We start from the raw sequence: 27,579 nt of genomic DNA on the forward strand, positions 1-27,579 counted from the left end.
CTTTAGTGGAGAATCCATCATTATTGTTCTTCATAAGAGGCCTCACAAGAGGCCCTACTGAGGCCCCACAATGTGGGCCCCACAACGCGGGCCCCACAACGTGGGCCCCACAATGTGGGCCCTCGGTTGATTCGAATTTTAAACAAATGTTCAATGCGGGCCCACCAAACGGGTCCAAATTCTCCCTCGCTTGGATTCTTATGAATAATCTCTCTCAACCTCTCACGGAAAAATGCGAAACATGGCGGAAATGATCGGATGGGGTTTCTCCCAAGCATAGCGAACTTGGGTCCGGTCAAAATGGGGTGTCTACAGATGCCCCTCTTTGGCAGAGCGTGTGTAACACGCGAATGGCAAAGCTGAACAGACGACACATTTTGACTGACCCGAAACCAAAACAAAGTAAATTTTTGGGTTTTCAGTTTTAAAACGATATTCACAAAGATAAAACTCTACTAACAATAGGGAGATAGTCTCTCACCGACTCTTAACTCGGCAACTAAGACATCTCAAAGAGATAGTCTCTCCCTAATACTCATGACTCGACTAATTAATAAAAAACGAACGAACGATTACAAAAACACAAACATTTTTTCTTTTTCTTTTTTTTTATATATCAGGCTAAGCCAAAGTACACATAACAATTGCTCAAAGAGCACAAACCAAACAAACAAACCAATCACTTCAATTACTCAAAGAGCTTTCATTTTTTTTTTTTTTTTAGAAACCACGTTGCAATTTGTCTAAGATAAGCACAAACTCAAACACTTAAAGAGTTTTTCCTTTTTAGAAACCTGCAAAAATAGGCCAAAGACCAATGTATTGAAACTCGTCCAAAACAAGTTCAAAACCAAACACTCAAAGAGTTTTTCCTTTTTAGAAACCTGCAAAAATAGGCCAAAGACCAATGTATTGAAACTCGTCCAAAACAAGTTCAAAACCAAACACTCAAAGAGTTTTTCCTTTTTAGAAACCTGCAAAAATAGGCCAAAGACCAATGTATTGAAACTCGTCCAAAACAAGTTCAAAACCAAACAGTCAAAGAGTTTTTTTTCTTTTTAGAAACCTACAAAAATAGGCCAAAGACCAATGTATTGAAACTCGTCCAAAACAAGTTCAAAACCAAACACTCAAAGAGTTTTTTTTTTTTTTTTTTTTTTTAAATCATGCCGATCAGTCAAAGACTCGACCAATTATTAGGGTAATCGAATATTCAAGCTAAACTCAAACTTCTAATACCCGAGGCGAGACTAAGTCTCAAGCCCAGCGATAGTTATACAGATCATTGCTGAAAATAAATCTGTGTAACTATCCGAGTAACTCTGACTCCTCTCTTTCAAGGTAGCGAATCACTCCGGATCATGCGGTTCTGCTAAACAGTTCCACGTAAATCCAAATTCGTAGGTCCTGCTAAACAGTCCCCTACAAACCTCTTCGCAGATACACATGACTCCTAACACGTTAGGAAGCTGCACATTGCGGGACGATGATTAGGCAAGTCACCACTTGACATTACACTACTAATCATCTGGGTACTAAGTACCAGAGGCGAGACTAAGTCTCAAGCCTAGCGATAGTTATACAGATCATTACTGAAAATAAATCTGTTTAACTATCCGAGTAACTCTGACTCCTCTCTTTCAAAGTAGCGAATCACTCTGGATCACGCGGTTCTGCTAAACAGTTCCACATAAACCCAAATTCGTAGGTCCTGCTAAACAGTCCCCTACAAACCTCTTCGCAGATACACATGACTCCTAACTCGTTAAGAAGCTGCACATTGCGGAACGATGATTAGGTAAGTCACTACTTGACATTACACTACTAATCATCGGGGTACTAAATACCCGGGAGAAGGAAGAAAAGACCAATCCGTGTAACACAGGATCGGAAATATTTTCCTTATTAAAACATTTCAAAAAGACCAAACCGTGTAACACAGGTTCGATAATTTCCATCTCTATTAAAATCTTTCAAAAGGACCAAACCGTGTAACACAGGTTCGGTAATTTCTATCTCTGTTAAAAACTTTCAAAACGACCAAACTGTGTAACACAGGTTCGGTAATTTCAAACTCTGTTAAAATCTTTTAAAAAGACCAAACCGCGTAACGCAAGTTCGGTAATTTCAAACTCTGTTAAAATCTTTCAAAAGGAATGAAGAATTTACCATCTTTGATCAATTTCACTAATGGGCCAGTCATCTCTTACCAAGAATAACTAGGAGCGCATGATCTTTGCTGAAAGCAAAACTCAAATAGATTGATGAGATTTTCAGGTGCTGACTCTCTTTAACAGGTGAGAAGCATTCTGATGAGGTTTGAAGGATGCAGGAGTAGATTTTATACTCCGCTGGGAATTAAAGTTTCTGAAACTGACTCCAAAAGAAACAATTGGATCAAGGAATTCAACTCAAAGAGTATGTTCAAGCTTCTCTGGTTTCTATTTGCTAAGAATAGATATCCCAGTTACCATTGTGTAATATCTTTTATGACGCAAGTCATAAAAGATGCCCCTAGTATGATGTGCTTCCATGACAAAGTCTTAAGAAGGCAGAACCAAGGTAAGTAGAAAAAATTTGAGTTTGCATGGATTCTTTCTTTGGTATAGTGGTAAAACCATCTCCACAAAGGCTGAATGTAAGAATTCTTCATTTTGCTCAGTGCTTGAGGCTTTGATGTTTCAGACAGGTCTGAATAAAAAATCTCTTGCCCTTTTTTGATTCTTAAACCAGGATCCACTCTAAATTTTCCTTTACATTTCAGAAGGTGTACACCCATTCGCTCTAGTGCCAAACACTTTTGATTCTAAAAGAAAACAATGATAAACAAGGAACAGACTCCTGAAGACTCTTTCAAAGAAGACTTACAATATTCAAATGATTTGACTAAATTTTGATTCACTCTTAAATCAAATGTATCATTTTTTAATGGTAAGGTCAGCCACTCTTAGAGCACTCTCAAAAACTATGTCAAGATGACCTAATTTCCTCCATCGGGATCTCCGTCATGGTTGTTACCACCTTCGGATTGTTCGGTTTCAATGCCCCTAGTTTAAAAAGGTGTCAAAATAAGTCTCGCTGACACTACTCGGATTCCAGGATTCTGCCCTGTGCAGAGGTGGCTTCTCCGTCTCCCTGATTTCTCTCTTCAAAAGAAGTCATAACTTTTGCTTTCCAAGCTTTCAGTCTGAAAGACCACTTATCTCAACTTTTGCTTGTACTCAAACTTGGGAATTCTACGTAACTGAGGAACTCCTTCTGCTTCTATTCAACTCAACTGTTCATGGGAAATCTTTGCCCTTGACTAGATTACCTCTTCAAGTTTTCAATCCAGCAGACCACTACCCTGACTTTTTGCATAAGCTAACTCTTTTGGCTGTTAACTTAGCAAATGTATATCTCTAGGCCGCCCTTTCGGGTTTTCAACCTAGTGGGTCTTCAGACTCTCATTCTTTTCTTTCTGTTTTTCTTTTCATTCGCCTCGAACCTTTGCTTGTTTCACCAGAAGGACTTTCTAGGTGGGCTTGGGTTCGAAAGGGTTGAATACCTAAGGTTCTAAAGATTTGAACCGAATCTGGTCTAGCCAGACTACCTACATACCCCAAAGATGGAGGATCAGATCCGCGTAGTTCGCTTTGGGATTTTTCAAAGAATGGTTTAGCATTTAGCTTCAAAATTTTCAAAGGGGATTTTATCCCAAGGTTTGACCGAACTTGAATTAATCAAGTTGCCTACGTACCCCTGAAGAGGTGGGGATCAGGTCCGACGTAGTTCGGGTGCATAAATGCCCCGGGTTTATAATGTGTTTGAAAATAAGTTGTTTTAATTTTGCTTTTGGCCCAAAGGGTTTACAAATGGATTTTAAAACATTAGGATTTTGGCTATAAAAGCTCAAACGATCAAGGATGGCCTCCTGATGTATTTGATGTACAAGCCCTTTTGTTTAAGGTTCAAAGCCTTTGAAATTTTTTTTTTTTTTTTTTGAGGAGTCTGGTGGTTTTCTGGCAAAACTTCAACCACTGTGCTCCACTCCCGTCTCAAAGATCTTGAATTTATGCTCAAGATTCCACAACTCTGTCTGAAAATCTTCTCTCAATATCTCATCAGCTCCACAGGATGCCTGACGCTTATCTCTTTAAAATTTTATTCCTCAACTGGATGTCTAAAGCAGATGAAGTCTTGCTTTGATCAACGACAGGGCATTCCCCTGGTTTATCCTTTATAGGATCAAGCAAAACTACCTCAAACCCCTCTAAACAGGTTTATCAATTCTTTGCGCTCCTTAGGAGATAAAGTTTTTCCAATCCATCCATCCCGAGTTTCGGATTTCGATACCACTATCAATGGATTTGATTTCTTCTTTAAGTGGCTATGCTCGACGCTCTTCCTCTCGTTCGACCATCTTTCAGATCTCGAGGTGAATTTCGTCTGCATTCTCATCCGAGAAGGGGGTCTTTAGTTGTTTAAACATTAGATCTAAGAGTGAATCATAGAGTATCAAAGATACGAAATCAACAATTTTATTGAATTGAAGACTGTAAGTACATTGATGATTTTTGACACACCTCGAAGGGCTCTTCATCAGTCCTGATAGAAAACAGAACATTGACTCTATATAAGAAAGACTGACAGACATGACACTCTCTCTTCTTCTTTTTTCTTTTAACATCTACATAACTGAACCTTTTCAACTTAGAGAGAAGAAAGCTGATGTACACTCAATGAAAGACAAATCTAAAGATACAGGACACTTCTTCAAAGGTAGTGAACTAACACTGAAAGCTTATAGGTGATACACCTTTCCTCATGATAATGATAACTATAAAGTTCAATCCCGGAGTAGAAATCCCAGAAAAAGCAACTCCACAAGGTCTAGGTTAAATGGGGCAACAAAAGGCTTATGTTGACAATGTGGGTAAAACAATAGACTGCCTGGATCAAGTATGATTAGAAATAGTCAGTCTTTAGAAAAAATGGTCTTTCGCTAAACATAGACTCTTGACTTGGAAGCACACACACTAGATCAATAGTCATGGGATAAAGATTCTGAACAAATAGAGAAAAGAGTAATCTTGAAATACACCAAAGGGTATTTTATTCTAAAAATCAAAGAAATACTGTCTATGAAGGTCAAAGCGAAATAGACAGTGATATTATGACCTACATCAACAGGGTTTCAATGAATTCTCAATCCACACCTTGAAGTCTCATTTGAGTATAACTGCTCTTCTTTTTGGGAATGAAAGAGTCAGGAACGATAAACATCCATAATCAAAATAAATTTCGATCTCAGCAATGATCATGCACTCAAAGAATACAGGTAAGATCAAACTTTCCCATTAATGATTTCGATATGATCCAAGGGTAAAAGATATATGATAGGTAAACATGGATCAATGAAAAATCAATGGCTCAGATAATAGACCATGGCCATAAGAATGACAAAAGTAGGGTCAAAGACCAGATCTAAAATCTGAATGATGGATATCAACAACTGTACGATCAATATGAGATGAAATGGTAGATCATGGTCATAAGGACAGCAAACGAGCTATCGGCCAGATCTCAAGACAAAACGGGTAAGGATCTAATCCTACTGAATGATGTATACATGAGAATCAAAACAAGGCAGACTGACTCCAAAGGATAGCAATCATGCTCAACATGTGTTGCGAAAAATTCGGCAGCACAACGGCTATACGAGGAGGTCAAGGTCCAGACTAAGTAAACTGACTCTAAAGAGTAGCCGTCATGCTCAAAATGTTCTGGATAAAATCCGGCAGCATAACGACTATACAAGGGATCACCCTAGCTCAATCGAAAGGTATGAATAACGGTTACAAGAGAAGCGTGATCAACAGATGGACTAACCAAAGGTGAGAATATACAACAATGGGTCAAACCCTATAATCAACAGATCAAGGGCTAAACTCGGCCAAGGTAATGACGGTCAAAATCCACTGACTAGATCTAGATCTAAATTCGGAATGGATATAACCGACTGAAAGGAATAAGGAATCTCTGACTAAGAGGAGAACCATAATATACATAATCAGTATATATAAGTAAATACACATACACACAAATCCTAACCAGGGGCACCAGCCCTAATTCTAATCTAACGGAGTCAAGGAAGTCTCGACTCAAGACAGACTGGTGAGTGTACTAGGACAGTGTTGTAGCAATGTAAAAATGAGCTACCCTAGTCTACAAATGGGGCAAAGCTCCTCTAGGCTCCACATGTGTAAGCAACAGATGTTCGACCCTATATGAATGCAATATACACACGGGTACTCCCTAGTTGGGCTTCACTAGGTCAGTAAGTATATATATAATATATATAAAACAAAGTAGGGCTCCGGACTCAATCTAATGGGTACTATGCGTATGAAACATACTTAATATGCTGCAGCGCTGGCGCATAGCTTGGAAATAGATTCAACAGTACCATCAGGATGTAATAACATCCCAGTCAGGCACGCATTGAATCTATCCCATGGAGCCAATAATGAAAAACAATGAAAAATAATAAAAAAAAAAAAAAAAAATAAAATAAAATATGACAATGCATGATGTGCAGTGTGTGAATCCTTTGTTTTAATTACGCACCTACCTGGTGCCCCTGGATTCTAACGATAGAGTTCCCATTTAAAATGATTTTAGCTCAAATTTCTCCAAAGTTAGCAAAAATGGCATTTTTATAGAGTTAGGCAATGTTTCAAGAACTCCCCAGCAGAGTCGCCAGCCTGTGGACCCCGATCCGGAGAGGACGAGTGCGGCGAGGGACGCGAGGTCCCCACAGCAATCCTCTAAGATCTCCACAATGTGAAGGAGAGCTCTGCCAAGGAACTCTCGAAACGGATGCCACCCTCACAGCATAGCACGAGTGGCGATACAAAACGAATGAGATACATCCTGATCAGGAGCCAGGGCTCGAAACCGAGATGTACCTAAAAAGAACTCAGAGTCGCCATCCATGGATAGGCCATGGAACCCTAAAATCAAATCCTCTGTGCAATGGATAACCAGAAATATATATGGGTTCGTGCCTGGTTACGAATGGGGAAGGTCTGAGAGCACCCCCAATTCGCCCGAGTGCAAGCACTTGGTCTCTTATGCCATTTTCATTAATTCCAAAGAAGTTTGAGTAAAAATCATGTGAAATGGGAACAATCCTCAGGAATCGTCTACCTAAGCATGCATTTCCTGAGAATGGAGAAATAAACACGTAAAATGAAATGAAAAATGTGTCACCTAAGCAAAGCTAGGTTATGAGTGACATGCCTAATGGGTGTCTAAGTTTCTGGTGGACACGCACATGCAAGCTACAACCAAAGGTATAGTATCAGTACAAGAAAGTAAGAAAACATATCAAAACATGAGACACAAATCTATGCTATGTATGACGGGACAAGACAAGTCCTAACTCTAATGCAGGACTGGACTCGGACCAGAATGGCCATCCATCCTAGCTGCGCTACGTATCCCGGCCTCGGGAAGAATCGGAGCCCACGTAGTTCGATGCCCTATTCAAAATTATGATGCCTAAGACACCTAGACCTCTATCCTAGACTCGATCTAAAAGACCGGACTAGTTATTAAAGCTTCTTGAACTATTATTTAAATTCCAATGAATGGTGGATTTTAGGACATCCTATATGCCCTAACTAAATGTAGATTGATTAGCCTTAAGCTAATGCAGGTGGTTCCTACAATCCTATGTGTAACTAGGCCGTGCAACCTAATGAAAACCACGGGATGACTATATGCCTAGTCTAGCCATCGGTTCGACTAAATGTCTAACCGATCGACTCGAGGCCTCCTAACTCTAGGGACACTCACACGACAGGACATACCATATCAATACAAATCAAGACAAACTCCTAACTCTAGAACACAACCTAAACAGCTAGGACATACTCCTAACTCTAGAGGAAGATCTTTTTGAAAATGGTTTGAATATTTTTGTAACTTTGAAAGATTTAAAATTTTTATTTTTAGAGGTTTGGCTGGACTTGGGATGTGGATCCCAAGCTGCACTACGTACCTCGTGGAAGAGGATCAAGCCAACGTAGTTCGAAACGAACTCTCAAACTACGCTTATAAAAGAAAACACTCAACACTTTAGATTTTTTAAGGTTTTTGATGTTTTCAAATGTTTTTTGAGTTTTAAATTTCTAATTTTTTTTGGATTTTAAAGCTTTTCCAATGCTCAGGACCTTAAAATATTTTTAATCTTAAAGGGAACACGCTAGTAATACCACAAACTAGGGCAAAGCCCTAAAGCAAAAGGGGAAACCCCGAATAAGCAATTAGCGTCTCAAAGAGACAAACCACAACAAGAAAGATAGCGTCCCAAGAAGAGAGAAAACGATCCAAGATCCCAAGCAAGCAAAGCTCTAATAAGACTGAGTTAGCCTCTAATCAAAAGCGAAGTAATCAACAACTCTAAAGGAGAAACTCCGAACTAACAACACTAAAGAGGGGAACAAATGAGTCAGAGACTCTCTAATACTACAACTTAGAGGAGGAATGAGTCAAAGACTCCCAAATAACACCAACGGAAGAACCAACGAGTCAAAGACTCCCTGGTAATATCACAAAAGAACAAATGAGTCAAAGACTCTCTAATGATACCAACTAAGAAAACGAAGTGAGTCAAAGACTCTCGAAAAGAAATGGAAACACGAGTCAAAGACTCCAACAATACCAACTAAAAGATAAATGAGTCAAAGACTCTCTAAAAGAAAAGAAACATGAGTCAAAGACTCCACTAACACCAACTAAAGGATAAATGAGTCAAAGACTCTCTAAAAGAGATGAAAACACGAGTCAAAGACTCCACTAACACCAACTAAAGGATATATGAGTCAAAGATTCTCTAAAGGAAAAGAAAACACGAGTCAAAGACTCCACTGACAACAGCTAAAGACAGATGAGTCAAAAGACTCTCTAAAAGATATGGAAACGCGATCGAATCATATAATAGAAGATTGAAAATCTGTGATCAAGATGAGATGAGATAGCATAAGATTGCTTTCAACGGATGGATCATGAATGACTAATCCTATGAGATCTTTGGAAATGAATGGGATTTACATCCTAACCCCAAAGGAAAAGTTTTTTAATCTTCACACATTTTATCAGTGTTACCTGAAGGCATCAACCCTAACCCTAATCTAGCGGAGTGGAGAGAGGATCTCGACTCATGACTTTGTTTGTGTACCTAGGACCGATCGTAGCCATTGGAAGATTGACTACGGCCTAATCTAGACACAAATGGGTAGGATATCCTAAACTAGGCTCACACACGTGATGCACATGTGTTCGTATACTACATGCATGTGTGGGTTAATCTAGGGGTAAGGCCAAGAGTTCCCTTAGCGCGAATCCATGTTCGATATACTGTACCAGTGTCCGGCGTATCAGTACGTGAACAAGAGATCCGTTTACGTACCATAAAGGTACTAGGCTAAGGGTGGAATGCTTCTCTAGCACAGAGGCACCAGGTGATGAAATCCCAGTCAACCATGCTAGATAACACTCCGGGTTCCTAAAATAGGACGTGTGTGCATGTGAGATGCAGGGGTTTAGATGCAAGTGATGTAAGTGTGTGCAATAAGTTCGCGCAATCTATGATGCCTTCAGGTTTTGTTAGATTAAGTTTGAGTAAATGTGATTTTATCAATGGATTTTATCAATTTTAATTTCGAATTTCGAATGTTGAAAATCACTTGGTAGTAATTAATTTCGAATTTTCAATGGATTGTATCAATTTTAAGCATATGAATGATTTTACAAGTGAAATTATTGCAAACGAATTCGAAATGAGTTGAAATTTCTACAGCAGCAAGATGGGAATGTATGTAGCTTAATAGATGAGTTTTGCAGATTTTTACATTAAATTCATATTTAATCTTGATTTAACAATTAAATGACCAGATTGCCAAATTAACACAGAAACTACAAGAAATAGACATATAAATTCTATGAAATTTCTACAGAAATAAGATATCAATAAAATGAGCATGCGGTGAGAATTTCATAAATTATAAAGACTATTTACTACCGATTTCGGATTTTACAATTTTCAGACCAGATTAAGAATTAACACTACATCCCATATGAAAACAGATCCAAATCACTCGAAAATTTTACAGTAACAAGAAATATGGAAGATAAGACTACTGTAAAAATTTTAAGAATTTTAAGGGTGATTTGATGTCAGTAACAAGTCTCACAAAATCTGATAATTTTCAAAGAAAGAATTAAATAATATACCAAATAAACTCCAAAAATCCTTAAAAATTCATGGTAAAATGAATCAGTACCATATTAATTTCCCACGAAATTGCATTAAATTTGGAATCTGTTTGGTATATAATTTAATTTTTCTTCGTCAAAAGATGTTTTTTTGAAGAGTTTTCTATTTTTAAAACACAATTTGCGGAAAAAATCAGAAAAATTCGGAAAAATACAGAAATATTTTGAGAAAAATGCACCTACCTGTGGTGAAGATCTTGCCGCCGCCGATCCGATCCGCCGTCTTTCGCTTTCTCTTAGAGGGAAGGATTGGGAGGTGATTGGGAGAGATAATGGAAGAAGAATATAGGGAAAGGGATTTGAGGGAGTGATTGGAAGAGATAATGGAAGAGAAAGAGATAATGGAAGGTAAATCTCCTTTTTTTTCTCCTCCTTTTTTATGGATGGGAAGGAAGATATATATATATAGGGAGAGAAAGAGAGAGAGAGAGATGTGTTGGTGGAGAGCTCATCATGTTGTCCCTCTTAGTGGAGAATCCATCATCATTCTTCTTAGTGGAGGGCCCATCATGTTTCTTAGTGGAGAATCCATCATCATTCTTCTTAGTGGAGGGCCCATCATGTTTCTTAGTGGAGAATCCATCATCATTCTTCTTAGTGGAGGGCCCATCATGTTTCTTAGTGGAGAATCCATCATCATTCTTCTTAGTGGAGGGCCCATCATGTTTCTTAGTGGAGAATCCATCATCATTCTTCTTAGTGGAGGGCCCATCATGTTTCTTAGTGGAGAATCCATCATCATTCTTCTTAGTGGAGGGCCCATCATGTTTCTTAGTGGAGAATCCATCATCATTCTTCTTAGTGGAGGGCCCATCATGTTTCTTTAGTGGAGAATCCATCATTATTGTTCTTCATAAGAGGCCTCACAAGAGGCCCTACTGAGGCCCCACAATGTGGGCCCCACAACGCGGGCCCCACAACGTGGGCCCCACAATGTGGGCCCTCGGTTGATTCGAATTTTAAACAAATGTTCAATGCGGGCCCACCAAACGGGTCCAAATTCTCCCTCGCTTGGATTCTTATGAATAATCTCTCTCAACCTCTCACGGAAAAATGCGAAACATGGCGGAAATGATCGGATGGGGTTTCTCCCAAGCATAGCGAACTTGGGTCCGGTCAAAATGGGGTGTCTACAAGTCTTCAAAGAACTCTCTTGCAAAAGAGTAAATAAAGGTTTCTCTCTTCCGGGAGAATCATTTACAAAAGAGTACAACACCAAAATCACCAGAGTCAAAAGACACCCAAAATACCTTAGTAGCACCGCTTTAATTATGAAAAATGCATGATTCCTACCACTATAATTCACACATAAATGTGTTCATGAGATTCCCCCATACTAAGGCTTTGCTTGTCCTCGAGCAAATAAAAAGAAAAATAAAGAAAAATAAAAACAAAATAAAATCATAACTCACTTTCGTAGGAATCACGATTGCAATTAGCACGTGCAAAAAGCCTTTGAACCCCTAGGTTACCCTAGTGGACGAGTTGTGTCTCGTGAACGTTTGCAGTGAATAAACACACAAAATTCTAAAAACAAACTTTTCTTTCCAAATCACACTATAGAATAAAGCCAAAATTTTCTAATCATTTTGCTTTGATAAATTGCTCAAAATAGAAGAACAAGAAAACCCCCATACTTAAACTTTGCATCCTATCCCAAGTTGGAAAAATTAGAAAAATATTTTAATCAAGGAATCCTCTTTTGAATTTGTCCTACTCTTCTCCCTTAGATTTGATTCTAATGTAATCATACCATAAAAGAAATTTGAATTCGAAACTTCGTAGAAAATTTGCAAATTTATTTGACCCACCAGACTTTCCACTTTTTCCATACTTTCTAAGAATAGAACTCACTTTTGTAACGCATTTCCCCAACAGCTTAAGCTTTTGGAGAAGTTGGTAAGTTAACAGACTCAAAAATACGTTTAATTTGAGTATAATAATCGGTTTGGCACTCACAATCGGTTGTCAAAATCTTAAACTAACAGGACCTAATAAGAAAATCAAGTTCCACCTTATTATATGCCTTTTAATTTTTATATCCGAAAGAGTAAGATGCTAATTGCTTTGAGTTAGAAAAATAAATTCCACCCACAAGTTAATCTGCCCTTTATCCATGGTTTTAAATTTCTACTAAAACCGACATGAAACGACCGAAATATTTATGTGTCCATTTCCTCACCGAAACGCATAATAAAACCAAAAGCGAAAGCATATTAGTGGTATAATATATTTGTATGTGTTACATAATTATATTTATATGAATTGCACATGAATATTATGCCTACATATTTATATGAATTACATGTGAAATGTGGCAAGTAAGGCTGCGTACATCTAGCCCTCCCCAGACCCTGCAATGGCAGGAGACTCGTGCACTGGGCCGCCCTTTACATGTGAAATGTGGCAAGTACTGAATTATCGGACATGCACCACAGTGCATGTCACCAGGTGTCGATTTTTTATTTTTATTTTTTGAATGGTACGATTTTGTTAAACCATTATGGATGGTTATCTTGCTCATGTGATGGTTTGTAAGTGTGTACCTGTGTATATTTCCATATGTTTCTGTGATTTTACAAGATCTCCACCGAAATTTAAACCGAAACTGAAATGCTTCAGTTTCTGTGGTGACTGAAACCAAGCTGAAACTGAAATTTAAAAACCTTGCTTTTATCAACCTCTTTTATTTGAGGGAAAAGAGGGAAAGCACAAAGAGGGAAAGGTATTAACTTCTTTTATCAACCTCTTTTATCAACCAAGCCGAAACAAAAAGGTATCCAGCAGAAGTTGAAAAGGGGGAAGCACAAAGTTGAGGTATAAGGAATGACAGCAACGAAAATAGCATTAGTCAAATAGGAACCATTACGGTATTCAGACCATCCTTCAACCCCCACAGGTATGTGGATAGGGGCATCATAGTCACCTTAAAGTACCCTGATGTACATGGCATACCATGTTAACAGATACATTGCTTGAATGGGTAAGTTAATAAAACTTGCCATCATGACGTGGGAACATTAATTTTTGAAAGAATGTAGAAACATTAATAATCCTCATGACAGTTACACATCAGATACGTCACAATGATTACACATTTTCCTCTTTAAAATGACTAACCACAGGACATCTAACAAGATATAATGCACAATATAAGCCCAACAGGAAAAATATTAGTCGCTGATGCTCCTGAGATCTGAGTAGACAACAATGCAATTAAATACAATTACACCTTGAAGAATTGAACAAAAATAACATTAATTATAAAAGAACAGAGCCTAGTCATAAATTGAATGGAAATTAATGAAAGTTAAAAAAGAAAAGGCCGTACTCATAAACTAACTCATCAATAAAATCTTAGCATATGCATATCAGAATATCAAAACTAGGGAAAGTTGTGAACCTTGGGAGAACCAATTCCATCCACTCTTGACTCGATTACAATACCAAGGTGATCTATTCTTTTCTTTATAATATCATGTCTCTGCAAGAAAACAGACAACATAGATGGATATGTTCAAAATCCTTAGAAGCTGTGAGTTCTGAATACCAGGAAAATTTTAAAAAGATTACAATTCGATTCTTCTGCCAGAAAAATTTTGAGTTGAATGTAAACAGTGACACACAAAAATGAAACCAACATCAGTAGTCGATCAAAGAAGTATTAAGTCGTACTATATTATAGTGCTGCTCCCCGCTGATATCCATTGCATCAACACTAAGAACTGAACATGGAAGCACTGGAAAAGTCACATCAAACTGCAAAGCCATCAAAAAGTAAATGTATAGAAGATGAGTTTCAGAATATCCAACGAAACAAAAGAAAAATGAATTGCCCTTATAAGATTTTAATGAGTAGTTCTTGATAGAGAGAATTTATTTTAAATTATCAAACCCAAGAGGAACAATAGGTATTAATCCCTTACAGAGACGGTGTAGAAAAGATTGAAGACGACAAGTAGAGAACGAATATTCCGAGGAACAGCAATAGGAAGGAGTCAAATTATGTCTTTAATTTTCTACAGAGGGTCAAGTGACCACATAAGGAATTTACATAAAAGAACAGAAGAAGCTCTAGTTTGTGTAATAAACACATTATAACATCCAGCTCAAGCTAATATGTTCTCATAAAACATAAAAATCTTGCTAACTAAATCTGACATCAATCTCTAGTAAAAAAAATTTTTAGTAGAGATTATATTAAAGGAAGAAAAAGGGGGAGTACTCCACACCCGAGATGGTCTATAAAAAGTGAAAACAACAACAAAAACTACAATTAACATCAAATAAAAAACAATCCTTACAGATGAAGAAAATAAAAACTCTCCAAAGATGCCCTCCCAACACCCGCCAGGACTAGTCTGTTTGCATCACTATTGGCTGATCCCTTGATCTTGTAGACATGAAATGTGAAACCTGCCACTCTATCCTGAATCTCGTCGATCATACGGGCAAATATCCATGGGAAAGGATGGCTGAAGTCCATCCACCTTATAACATTGTGCGAATCTCCCTATCCCATCAGCATAACTAGGACACTAGTGTCGGAGATCTTGAAGCCCTGTAAAACTGCTCTCAACTCTGCCTCATTAGAATCCATGATTCCAAGGGGCCAGAGAAGTGATGCGATTCGGCTCCTCTGCCCGCCACATAAAGAGGTTTTTCATTTATTTAACTTTTTATTTTATTTAGGACTTTATATTTCAGCATATTATTAATCTAAAGCCTAGATGTAGGGGATGTCTACATCATTTAGGGCTTACGCCACTCACACACCACCTCACCACTGCCGCTTACTTTGCCTTGACCATGATTTCCATCTTGACCTTTAGCCTACTTTTGAGGTATCAAATCTAGTCCATTTGTCTTGATTTTAGTGTCATTAGAAAAGTTTTTCTATTGACTATCTAACGAGCCCAAGATCACACAATTTGGACGTGATTTGAGAATTTTATGGACGATATACAAGCGTAGTACATGTTTATGACGGGACTTCTATTTTAGCGTAGTTTTATTATTAAGTAGGGGCAATTTGGACATTGTGCCATAACTTAAGTTATATCCAATTGGTCTATAAGGTGGGACCACTCACTTAAGATAACATAATCCATTAGCCTTTAGAAGAGGGCATACTTTTTCTCAATTATAACCTATTTAAAGAGGCCAAAGTGGACGAACATTCAATTTTTGAAGAACAATCGTGAGCCCTTCCTTCCCTTGTGTGTTTAACGCGAATGGAAAAAAAATCCTTCCCCAATCCACCTCTTCTACCTTTTAGTTTCCCCCTACTCTTTCTTCTTCCCTTCTTTGTTATCTCTATTCTCCCCATGTCCTTCTTTCCTTTTCCTCCTCTCATTTTCTCTCTTTCCCGTCATTCTTTCTTTCATTCTGACATTTCTGCCCTCTTTGCAGTCACGTGGACAGATCGCAGTCTTCGACTTCATCTAGCCCTTCGATTCACCTCTTCTTTACTCCCTTTCTTTTCACCCTGTTATCTTCTACATTGGAGAGAAAGGAGAGAAGAAGAGAAGAGATGGAAGAAAGGGGAAAGATTGTATAAGAGAGATAGTCCCCCTCTCACACCAAAATCATTTATATATAAGAGATATGTTACAATGGCAAGAATACCCTTAATGAGGGTAAACATGTCCAACACTCCCCCTCACGTTGGAATATATGCATATATTATACATTCCTAGCTTGTTACAAACATCCTTTAAATTAGCAGGCCCTAATGGTTTGGTGAACACATCTGGTATGCTGATCGAGTAAACACGGTGCATATTCCGTCTCTTTGAACTCTTTGACGAATGAAGTAACAGTCCACACTTCAGTATGTTTGATTCATTCATGGAAGACTGGATTTGTAGCGATATGAATTGCAATCACAATACAATTGTGTTGGACCTGAAGATGAAAGACCAATCAATGATAGGAAGGAATGTAACCAAATTAGTTCTCCACTCGTATAAGACATAGCTCGGTATTCTGCATCTGCACTGGATTTAGATACAATATATTGCTTCTTACTTCTCCAAGGCACCAAATTTCCTCTGACAAATGTACAGTATCCAGGCGTGGACCTCCTACCTACTGGAGACCCTGCCCAATCTGCATCAATAAACCCCTCTACCCACTCATGACCATTTTCTTGAAACACAAGCCTTTCCATGGTGTACCCTTCAAGTACTTGACGATCTGAATCATTGCTGCTCAATGAGAGATGTGAGGAGAACTCATAAATTGACTAACCATTCATAAGGCAAATGAGATACCAGGACAAGTGACTCTCAAATAAATCAACTTTCCAACCAACCTCCCGTATCGACTAGGATCATCCAATAGGCCTCCTCGATCTGGAAGGAGTTTTACATTCGGATCCATAAGCGTAGAAGATGGTTTTATCCCCATAGAACTTGTCTCCTCTAATATATCCAATGCATACTCTTTGTGACAAAGAAAGTCCATAACGAGAGTGCTCTACCTCGATTCCAAGGAAGTACCTGAGAAGACCCAAGTCTTTAATGGAAAACTCTCCCTGGAGGAAAGTCTTTAATCTCTGTATGCTGCCTTTGTCATTTTTCGTGATAACAATATCATCCATGTATACTATCAGAAAGATATATCCAGTAGTGGAGTGGTAGCTAAAAACAGAATGATCAATACATTGTTCATGCCGAACCGCGAGACTACATCACTGAACCTTCCAAACCATGCCCTCGGAGATTACTTCAGCCCATAAATTGCTTTCCGGACCCGTTTGGGTTTTTCAACCCTAGCCGAACGCTTTTGGGTTTTCAACCAGCAATACAAGAGATCAGTAATCCTCAAAAGAGAGACTCATGCGACACCGAATCTCTGAAAAATGTGACTCAAAACCTCTCTGGCTAGCGAGTAGGAAAATGTGATCCACCGACTCCCCATCCTCCATACAAAGGGCATAACGGCTGATAATGAGCTTATGATTTCACAGGTGATCAACTGTCAAGATCCTTTTCTTGGACGGCAGACCACCCAAACACGCAGAATCTAGGAGGGGCAATAATGCGCCAAACTCTAGCCGGGTGCAAAGGGCTAGAAACAATCTGATTGTAGAAAGACTAAACACCGGAAACCTCCAACAAACACAAGATCCAAACCCTTTTATCCTTGTGGATCTTCTTTCCATAGCAGGAATTCAAGAGGTCAAAAAAGCTAGCCACCAAATCAATCTCTCTGTCAAAGAAATTCACCTGAAATTGAGCTTCCACGAGATACGACCCTCCCTCTGCTCAAAGCAATATCTTTATCAGAGGCCACAACAAAGAGATCCGGAAACAACAACACCAACAACGAGCCATGACACCACTTATCATGCTAGAGTTTGATTTTGTCCCCTTTCCACAGTTTGTACATGATCCCTTCGTCGAGACCTATATTTTTGCCTCCAAATATCCCTCCACAGTGTCAAACCACTACTTCTGAAGCGGTTATCAGAAAACCAATTGTCAGGGCATGCTCCATACTTTCGATGACCTTGGTCCACAATTGGTGTCACTCTTTACCAAACCTCAAGTCATTTTCGAAAGAGAACTTTGTTAACCCATATTTCAACCTCCAAAAACCTAAACCGCCGGTCTTGATCAATTTGCACACCTCCCAACTGACAAGGTGGATCTTCCCAACCCGTCAAAGTTGCCCCAAAGGAAATTCCTCTGAACCTACTCCATACGATTGATCACACTCATCTTACATCTAAAAAAAGATAGATCATTGTGGACACGGACACGGACACAGCAAACCCCCGGAATTTAGAAACGGGGACACAGCTAAAATAGAAAGTATATATAATCATAATTTGTCGATATGGATACGTGTGTTGAGTTTCGACACGAATATGAATTGTCTGACATGGCAACATCTAAAAATCTTGAAATGGTGACACATAAATACACAAAATTATTGATTATTACACAAATATGTGTCCACACGTCCACATTAACTCTAACATTCCTAGCAATATATTTAAAAGTGTCCAAAGGAGTGTCGACACAGCTGGACACGCGTGTCCTGTTGGACACGACAGGACAAGTGTGTCAGAAATAAATTCAAAGTGTCGGCTAAATCATAGGATAGATGATTAGAATATTTGCAAGAACAGCCTTGATGAGAGTGATTACGCCCCCCAATGACATGAGATTCCTCTTCCAAGATGCAAGTCTTTCTCCGCCCTTTACACTATCGGGTCTCGCACACTTCCTCAGTCTTCTCTCAAATAGCACAAGACCAAGATGGGTTGTAGGAAATTGATCTACTGAGCAACCCAGTAACAAGACCAATCTCTCTCATCATCCGACATGTGAATACAAAGCATCCTTGATTTATGAAAGTTGGATCCTCGCCCTGTCAACACTTCGTAGCAACGGAGAATATCATTTAGCATCGTTGCTTTACCATCATCAGCCTCACTGAGAATAAGTGTGTCACCTGCAAACAAAAATGAGAAACAACCATCCCTTGATGCCAAATCTTAAAACCCTCAATGAGACTGGATCTTCTACCTTTATTGATCATTCTGCTAATGGCTTCCGCTAAAATCAAGAAAAAAAATGGCTAGAGAGAGTCTTCCTACCTCAGAACTCGGGTAGATTAGAATAAACAGTTGGGAGAATTGTTCCCCAATATAGAAAACCATGCTGAAGACACACACCTCCATCACCCAAGATCTGCATCTCTAGTAACAAAATTCATAAAATTATAGGGTACATGATCTTGAGTGAAAATATTGATCAACTAATTCACCATCCTCTACATTTTATCACACATAGTGATGATCAATCTCAATGTTTTCTGTATGAAATCTGACAAATTGGACCCCGCACATAATTTGATTGCACTTTGATTATCACAATGTAGAACACAAAACGTGATTGGAGTCGTAAGATACAATTCTGGCATTAGATGTCCAAGCCATGACAGTTCAATGGTTGCAAAACTCATTGACCTATATTCATCCTTAGGGCTTGACAAAATCAATTTTTTTGATTCTTGCAGCTCCAAGAAAGAAGGAATGATTCATCAGGACACAATAGCCTCGGACAGATCTACTATCAGGTGGACCTACCTAATCAACATCTAAGCAAGCAAAAACCTTTAAATGATCATCTCTTTGAATCTGATAACATAATCCACAAGGTTGGCAAGATGCATTTGGTAGAGGGTAGATGTTCTTCTCTAGGATCATGCCCAAAGTTATCGGAAATGCCCCCCTGAAGGTGGGAAGTGCGCTACCAAGGAAAACTATGTATATTAAGTTGCTAATTGTTCTGTGTATTACCTACCTCACAAAAACTTACATCATCTACTCCTTCATTTACAGTTGTTTCTTTTTCTCTGTCATAGTCTTTCCATTTTTTTCTTGACCAGTTGAACAAATAACAACACAATGATGCATACCAGAAACAACTCAGTAACTCCTTAAGAATAATTTTGATTTAATATCTGAAAGAATTTTTAACTTCTCTTGAGGATGTGAATAGTTCCCCTTTAGCAAGTTCAAGTGACCATTAAGTATTGGTTTTATTGGTTTTATTGTAATTTGGAATTGCCATCTTGCTAGGGTTATTCTTCACTTAAGAACCTGTTTGAACTGCATGAATTTTCTGGAAAGTTTGGAAAGGGCAATTTTGTTAAGCTAGCCCTTTCATTTATTAGAATTTTAGCTGGGGGCAACACTTTACTGGTAAGATTTGTTTAGCCCTCTCCATCACTTCCCTTTGCACTTGCCCGCCGCTTCCCCAACTCTTCATGCTTCCCGCCTTCCCAAAAGCATTTACTTACCGCTTTCGCTTCCCGCACTGACAACTATGATCGTGCCAAAATTTGCAGAATTGATTCACAACAAGTGGTGGGTCAGGTCGATTGTGTAGAGCTTCCGCTTACTTTTGTACTGGAGTTTTTGCCTTATAGACAGAAGATAGTATATTGGAAGAAAAAAAGTGCAATACAACCTAAGCCAAGACTCAACTAGGGCATGCCAAACAAACTGCTAGGAAGTAGAACCCAAAATTTTCAATGGCCGGCCTTCATTTCAAGTAAGCCTGTGATTAAAAAGGGCAAGCATATTGATTGGTTTATAATTATTCATGTTGAACTGTTTTATAAATCAGATGCGTATTGTTGGCAACTCGAAACCATTCCTTCTGATTTGACAAAATATGCAAGAGAACAATCATTCATTTCAAAGACACATTTCGAAATTCTCCTAAAAAATAGCTCATAATCATTGAACAAGCCTTTCTGCAATTTGCAAGATGTCTAGTCCTCATTAGACTGCTGAACAGACTAGAACACAAGTACACAACATGCATCTGCTAGCCTCGAGTGAATAAACAAGCAACAGTACACTCTTAGAAACATATCTGACTAGAAGCGGAGTAAAAGCATGGATGCTAACATTGATACGGAGGGTTTCTCCTCTTGAGCTATCAACTGTCAACTTAGTCTCAGTAACTGCATTAAGATATAGGCCTGCAATGATAAAAGAAATATCCAGTTAAACAGAATTCATTTTTTAAATCCTGCTGTAATTTAAATTTATGACTCATGGATTGAAATTTCGGCTTCGGTTTGGCCGAAAATGAAATTTGGGTGGCAATTTAGGTTTCGGTGAAAATCTAATTCGGTTTCGGTTTTAGATTTTGGTCCCGACCGAAATCCGAGATTTCAGACGAAATTTCGGTATTTCAGCCGAAATTTAAATCCATTTATGAGCAATTAAAAACTATAATTCAAAAAGTTTAGAAACAAAATAGCAGATAACTATCAAGATTGGATATTTGAAAACAAGAAAAGTGACAAAAAACACATTATAACTATCAAGATTGAATGTTTGAAAAGTGACAAACAACACGTTACAACTAGCGGTGAGAAACAAAACAACTCCAACTCTCCATAATCAATAAGAACCCCAAAGTCCTAAAATTTGGTTTGTACCCCATTCATGTACACAAGCACACATACCAACAGAAATGTTCTTACAATTAGATCGATCCAGGATGGTACATGGTAACTAGGTTGGTATAAATCTCATTTTTAAAAGTATTTAAATAAATAAAATCAGCACAAGGACAATAAAAATTTGAAAAGGGGTTGACTTCAAAACAGAAAAAGAAAAATGAGCCGAGGCATATGTGCATGTGAAAGGAACAGGAACTCCCCTGCTAACACAAGAATGTCTGACACATTAAGAACCCAAACTCCTCATCTTCCATGAGCAGGGTATAGAAGGCATAGTATAAATCTCATTTTTAAAAATATTTAAATAAATAAAATCAGTACAAGGACAGTAAAAATTTGAAAAGGGGTTGACTTTAAAAAAGAAAAAGAAAAATGAGCCGAGGCATATGTGCATGTGAAAGGAACACGAACTCCCCTGCTAACACAAGAATGTCTGACACATTAAGAACCCAAACTCTTCATCTTCCATGAGCAGGGTATAGAAGGAATAGAGATATAGTCAATCAGAATAAGGGAATCTGAAAGGCTGAAGCCACCCAGGTTGCAAAACAACTCCAACTTACATAAACATTACAGGTATACATCATCCATTCATAAGAAACAATATGCCGATATATTTTCTATCTCTTTTTCAATGTCCCGCCTCGGTTGCTAAACGCATCGAACAAATTCAGAGACGCTTCCTGTGGGGCGGATCAGGGTCTTCCAAGGGGGACTCCCTGATTAAATGGAGTATGGTCTGCTTGCCTACTAAAAATAGAGGTTTGGGTATCAGGAGGGTTCAGAGTTTTCACCAGGCCCTTATGGGCAAGTGGCTGTGGAGATTTGGCGAAGAACAATCCTCTTTGTGGGTCCGGGTCATTGGAAGTAAGTATGGTTCAGATCATGGGCATTGGGACTCTGTTGATAATTTTAAACTCAAAGGTCTCACGGTTTGGAGGGACATCTTGAAGTTGAAGTCGTTATTTGCTCCTGGCGTCCGATTCAGAGTATATAGGGGGGATCGGATTCGGTTCTGGCAGGATCCTTGGTATTCGGACGATCCTCTTCAAGTGATGTTTCCTAACTTATTCATCGTTTCATCTCAGAAAGAGGCCTGGGTATCGGAATGTTTTGCAAGGGAACATGGGAAGGTGGCTTGGTCTCCTAAGTTTCGCAGAGACTTCTTTGTTAGGGAGTTAAACTCTTACAGCGCCCTCCTCTCCTTATTGGATTCTTGCTTCATCAAGTCTTCGGGCGTAGATCGTCGGATTTGGATTTGGAATCCTTCGGGGATATTTTTCAGTCAAATCTTTTTATAACCATCTGATCCCTTCTTTAGTGGAGCATGTGTCCTCCTCGGTTTGGAGACAATCTTGCCCTCCGAGAGTTGCTTTCTTTGGGTGGTCGGTTAGCTGGGGCCGCATTCAAACTATGGATTTTTTGAGGAAACGAGGAATGTGGTTGGTAGATCACTGTCCTCTATGTTTATCCGCTGGGGAATCCATTGACCACCTTTTCATACACTGTAAGGTTGCTCGCCATATTTGGGGTCTTATTTTTTCTCGTTTTGGAATCAGTTGGGTCCCCTCCAACTCTATGGCTGAATTCATTCAGAGTTGGGCCTGGACTCCTTGGAAAAGGAAAGGCAGAACGCTGTGGAAGATGTGTCTCCTGGCCTCATGGTGGTTCTTGTGGAAAGAGAGGAATGCTCGTATCTTTGAAGGGAAGGCTAGATCTCCCTATTGGATTTATATTCAGTTGATAGCTGCGGTCATATCCTGGGCTCGAAGCCTTCCTCTGTTTCGTTTTGTTTCAGCTTTCGACCTCTGGGAAGGATGGTCAATCATATGCTTGGAATCGGCTACCAAAGTGAAAATCCTCCCCTCCTGGATTCCTCCTCCTCCGGGGTCCCTGAAACTTAACTTTGACGGATCGTCTATCGGCAATCCAGGAATGGCAGGAGTAGGGGGGTTATGTAGAAACCACAAAGGGGAAGTCCTCTGGGCCTACTCGGGGCCTATCGGAGTGGCAGACTCAAACGAGGCAGAGGTCCGAGCCGTTCATAGCGGGCTTCTCTCAATGCCTCGTCTAGAGTGCGACAAAATTATCGTCGAAGGGGATTCCTTAAATGTTATTCGCTGGCTTTCGGGTAACGCTTCTCCCCCTTGGCGATTTTTGCCTCTCTTAGAGGAAATAGAGGACAGAGCTAAGGGCTCCTCAATAGTTTTTCGCCATGTCAGGAGATCAGCCAATGCGGAAGCAGACACCCTTGCCAAGAAAGGAGTCTTTCGGGCCGCGTTTGAGTGCTTTGACTATCTACCTCCTTGAATTATTGTACTGCTATCTTTGTATTATCTTTGTTCCTTCAGGACCACCTCGGTTCTGTTTTTACACATATATATATATATATATATATATATATATATATATATATATATATATATATATATATATATATTCTGTTGCCCTTTTCAAAAAAAAGAAACAAGGTTGAGTATAACCAAAGTCCTGATCTTTTATTTTGTACCCAACTGAAACACGCAAGGATACTTACCAGCCAAGGCATATGTGCATGTCAAAGGAGCAGGAACTCCATGGCTAACAAAGTAAGTGACACATTAAAAACCTAAACTCTTCATCTTCTATGAGACGAGTACAGAAACGCATACAGTATTCTCGATTAGAACATGGGATCTGAAGTCACCAAGGTGGTAGCAAATCCACTTAATGCCCCGATAAAATCCACCTAATGCCCCAATAATTGAGCCCCGTAAATTTTTTCTCCTATGCAAATGGTTTTAGATAATTAAAATGAGTAACTATGAATTCTGCATTCGAGAGGAGCCTATCAAGATGATAGTCTCAAGGAAAAGGACAGTGTGCCTGTAAACCATTTGCTGATTTCCTCTCTAGCTGACAATGAACCCGCCACGAGGAAAATCTTGCCAAGGATACATAAATCAATATTTATAGGTATAACGAAAGGGAGCAGTGAACTCATTGATACAGAACATATTGCATATGGGAAGAGTTATAAATATGCCCATCACAAAACAAAAATAAACAAGACAGCATGCTGAGGTGCAAGAATCTAAGTGGGCTCTCTAGGGCTAAGAAATCCTGAATCACTTATTCATGTATCAACACTGGTTTGTCCCAAACAAAGAGCATGGACCTTCATCCAAAAAATGATTGATGATAATCCAAGGTCATGGCATGAGGTGTTGTCTGAAGCCTTATGGGCTTATAGAACATCCCAGAAGACGGCAACAGGTATGAGACCATTCAGTTTAACATACGGTCATGATGTTGTTTTACCAATGGAAGTAACAGTCAAGTCATTGAGGGTGGCCTATCAAAACAACCTAACTGGCTTTAGACCGTTTAGTTATGCATAAGAAAAAGGTAATGCGGTCTTACAATAAAAAGGTAAAGCCAAAGAATTTTGAGGAAGGTGAGTTAGTTTGGAAACTCATTTTACCTATTGGAGTGAACGATCCTAAATATGGTAAATGGTCTCCCAATTAGGGAGGATCGTTTGTTATACATAGGATTTTGAAAGGTGGTGCTTATCATTTGAAAGGAATGAACGGCCGATTACATCCAAGATCGATTAACGGTCGTTATCTTAAGCCCTACTATCCTACTATGTGGGATATGCGAGGAGAATGATAAGTGCATAATTAGACTGATATTATTACGGTCATACAATCATGGCATAAAGTCCTCAACTAAAGAGTCTGATGAGGTAACTGAAAGGACATACCAACAGGTTTGAAAAAATGGTTGATTTTGAGCAAGTGTCAGACCGTAACCTTAAGACCTTTTTTACCACTGGTCAAATCAGTCGATAAGGGCAATAAACACACCCCTCAGCATTAGCATCATGTAGAGCTGTGTGGGGGGGCATTGTTGATGCCCTGATTTTACCACGGACACTTCTAGTTCAAATGAAGATCGATTTGTTAGTGTCTGTTTATATCTCAAGACCGAATGATTTGCAGTTAAAAGAAGTTATTATATTTGAAATTTGAACCGAATGATCTGCAGTTAAAAGAAGTTATTATATTTGAAATTTGAATTTATAATGGTTGTAACCGACTTTGTAACTTCTTTGTTGTCTGTAATTATAAATACTCATTTGAGAGCATTAATAAAGGTCCTAGACCATTTGCAGAAAATGCAATACGCTTTTTAATTTCATCTATCAATTATTGTACTTCGTAGGAGTAGTTCTAATTGTTAATTTCACTTTCATCAATCAATTTCCACCATTTGACCAATCTGAACACTTAGTGTGAGGATTTAGAACCGGGAAGAGAATTTCTTCCTCCAATCGCCTGAGCAGATTGATTTGATTGGGGTCATTTGATCCCTGGCACGCTTGCACATTTTTTTGCCATAAACACATGGTATACGCTTTTCTGAATAATACTTGCTACGCAACAATTTTCTGTTTTGCGATTTTTTTTAAGTACCATCTTATTTTTGCAGGAAGCTATGTTGGAGATTGCAATGGATTGTTAAACACAATCATTGTGCTTTTGTTTTCTCAACTCCACTTAATTTTGCTTGGCTAAATGAAGCGACAGAAAACGCATTTTTGAAGATTTTCAAAACATAATTTGCCCTTGTTGATGTCTCATATCAAATTTAAGAATTGGGTTTCTTGGGTAAGATCTCTGTAGAATCTTGGCCTTTGTCTTGGCACGTACTTGAGAAGCAGCTGCAGCTTGCAGCAGATGAATCCTGTTGCTGCCCTATAGAAAGAGAATGCAATGCTTCTAAAGATTTTGCTATGAATGGCAAAGTACAGCACAACACAAGTCCTCCAAATTTTTAAGAGATCCCATTCAATTATGCTTCATTTTCAGGTAGGGAGAAAAGCTCTCAATGTTTTCTCATGGCTATTGATTTAATCTTTTCTCTAAGGTATTTGAATGGCAGAGTTGGTGGTAATCCCGAATTCATAACTTATTTAATTATGCTTCTCTTACTGATTGACATATATGTTTGATAGTTCATGGGTTTAAGGGAAATTTGAATATAAAATAGAGTTCCGAATGCAGATTTTAAAAAGTGGTCACTTGCATAAATGGGCTTTGATTGTTTTCTTTTCTTCGTTAACTTCATTACATTCTTTTTGCTATCACAGTAGTTACTCAACATTTTTTTTTTTTGCTATTTTTTGACACCATCATGTTTTTTTTCTGATATAAGGATTGCTAAATTTTCTTTTTGTCAGTTTTTGAATGTTGTCTAAATATATGCACACTTTTTAACATTTTAGCCAAATTCCTAATGCATATTGCAGTTATAGTATGTTCACCATGATTGAATTGGTCTGCACGTTTTGCAAAAGAACTGGGAAGGAAAATTTGACCCTAAATTAGTGGTATCTTTATCCCTTTCAAAGAAACTGACAAATGTTCAAAATTAGCAATATATTTCTAGAAGTTTTTTAGAAAAACAATCCAGAAATTAATGAAAATTTTGAAAAAAGAAATAGGTGGCAATTTATGTTGCTAGAAATTTTTTAGAAAAACAATCCAGAAAATTAATGAAAATTTGAAAAAGGAAGTTGGTGGCAATTTGTGTTGCTATTTTGGTGTCAGTGTTCAAGTGTTGTTAGTTGTTACCCTTTTCTTTTTCTTTTTCGATCCATCCCCTTTATTTATAGTTTTTTTTTTAAGTCAAACTATGCCAAAGGTGGCAATAACATTTTCCTTTTGGATTTTTGTCCTTTTTATGAAGATTGAATGGTACTCGTAGTTCTTTATGACTTTTAAATAGAAGATCAGTTTGCTAACAGATGAACCTCTATCTTCATATTGAACTTGGTCTCCTTCCTGGTTGTCCATTCCTAGTCTATCATAAGAGGGGGAGGAAGCATTAGAAAATAGGGGTCCAATGGAATCACATTCTTTTGGATATTCAATAGAAGTGTTATATCATGTTAGGGCCTCCCTTGATAGCACAAATGACCCCCAGTCTACGATACGCATGACTATGGTTTTAAATTTCTACCAATACTGACACAAAATGACCGGAATGTTTCCATTTCCATCCCCAATGAAACCTTACTGAAACCAGACTAACTTGCATTTCATATAATATATCATATCTGTTACATAATTATATTCTATGATTTGTGGACACGGACATAAGTGTCGATTGTCAACACAAACAAGGAGTGCCAGACACAACAAAATCCCAAATTTCAGAACTGAGAACAGTGCTAAAATAGAAAGCATATACAATCATGATTTGTGGACA

At 38.5% G+C, this 27,579-nt stretch overlaps 1 pseudogene across 1 annotated transcript in view; it reads right to left on the reverse strand.

Annotated features, from left to right (window-relative positions):
• Positions 1-27,164, reverse strand: part of LOC143888861 (uncharacterized) — a 45,996-nt pseudogene extending 18,832 nt beyond the window's left edge. Inside the window, exons 1-4 of the transcript XR_013254612.1 lie at positions 27,122-27,164; positions 20,759-20,832; positions 13,999-14,082; positions 13,727-13,807 (exon numbers count right to left, since the gene is read on the reverse strand). The product of XR_013254612.1 is annotated as an uncharacterized LOC143888861 (transcript). The remainder of the gene's footprint in view (positions 1-13,726; positions 13,808-13,998; positions 14,083-20,758; positions 20,833-27,121) is intronic.
• Between the last annotated feature and the right edge of the window lie 415 nt (positions 27,165-27,579).

The sequence above is a fragment of the Tasmannia lanceolata genome, unplaced genomic scaffold, assembly GCF_043159265.1.
Source record: "Tasmannia lanceolata isolate RefF3 unplaced genomic scaffold, GAP_Taslan_0.1 ptg000012l, whole genome shotgun sequence".
NCBI lineage: Eukaryota > Viridiplantae > Streptophyta > Magnoliopsida > Canellales > Winteraceae > Tasmannia > Tasmannia lanceolata.